Below are 1289 nucleotides of genomic sequence, written 5' to 3'. Positions count from 1 at the left end.
TTATTATTTAATCTGTGCTTTTATAATAACTAATATTTATTATTTAATCTGTGCTTTTATAATAACTAATATTTATTATTTAACCAGTTCTTCTCTAATAACAGTTATTATTTAACCAGTTCTTTTCTAATAATATTTATTATTTTTAAGCGCTTCTCTAATAACTAATATTTATTATTTTAAGTGCTTCTCTAATAATTAATATTTATTACTTTTAAGTGCTTGTCTAATAATTAATATTTATTATTTAAAGCTCGTAGTGCTCCTCTAAGTGAAATTATAAAATTTACAACTGTCACATGACCAATGAAATGATTTTTTTATTTTATATATTATCTTTATTATAATATTTTGTACAGATATAAAAAGTCGTTCTTTAAAATTTAGGGTTTGAAATCCACTAAAAATTAGTAGCGTTTTTCATGTTTTATTTAATGAAAATCCATACATGTATATGTATATATATATATATATATATATATTAATTTTATTAGTCTAGTATCAAGTTGAGAAATTTTTAAATAATTTTATAAGAATGTCTGTAAGATTACAGGCAGTGAATAATAACGTATATTGTTGCAAAGTATATTTCTCAATAAAATAGCAGCGTTATGGTAATTTAGAAATAGATGTTATCGTAAAAATTACCATAAAAGAGTAATGAGAACCAATACCTACCACCTCCGTGATCCAAGATGAACTGCACAATGCCCACGTTATTTCGAGTTGCTGCATGATGAAGAGCGAATTGCCCTTTGCTGTCTTGAAATTTCAGTAGAGTCGGGTCTTTATTATAAGTATTTTCAAACTCAAACATTTTCTCCGTACAAGCAGCCTAAATTTGGAATGAAACCTCATAGTAATTCACTTGCGAAATACATTTATCTTATGAATAATATCTAGTTAACAAATATCATTGTTGTCCCTTATGAATCCCTGAAACATAAAATAGATAACACGTGAGTGTTTAATATTGAGATCATAACACAATCATGTCGTAAAAAAATTCAAGATCATGAAATGTTTATTATACGTTAGTCCACATATGGGTATACAACGTATAATACGTTTTAATCGCATTCCAAGGATAAAAGGAAAAATAAGGCAGGAAGTATTAGGACGTCAGGAAATTAATGTCGCGTTTTGAAAGACCTTCATTAACCACCTCCAAAAAACGTACATCACGTATAATAGTTAAACGAACCGCCTAAACTTCACATTAGTGTAGCCTATATAATGTGTCAAGTTTAGTATTCTCTCATCCCTTATAGTGATGACACACGACGAGA

The 1289-nt window shown here is 27.3% G+C and overlaps 1 protein-coding gene across 1 annotated transcript in view; it reads right to left on the bottom strand.

Annotated features, from left to right (window-relative positions):
* LOC106460882 (transient receptor potential cation channel subfamily A member 1-like) overlaps positions 1-777 on the bottom strand; it is a gene marked incomplete at its 3' end in the record, with an annotated part of 50088 nt that extends 49311 nt beyond the window's left edge. Inside the window, exon 1 of the mRNA XM_022387685.1 lies at positions 679-777. The remainder of the gene's footprint in view (positions 1-678) is intronic.
* Between the last annotated feature and the right edge of the window lie 512 nt (positions 778-1289).

The sequence above is a fragment of the Limulus polyphemus genome, unplaced genomic scaffold, assembly GCF_000517525.1.
Source record: "Limulus polyphemus unplaced genomic scaffold, Limulus_polyphemus-2.1.2 Scaffold854, whole genome shotgun sequence".
NCBI classification, from domain to species: domain Eukaryota; kingdom Metazoa; phylum Arthropoda; class Merostomata; order Xiphosura; family Limulidae; genus Limulus; species Limulus polyphemus.
The sequence above is the reverse complement of the archived record's forward strand: the minus strand, read 5'-3'. Positions and strand labels throughout refer to the sequence as shown.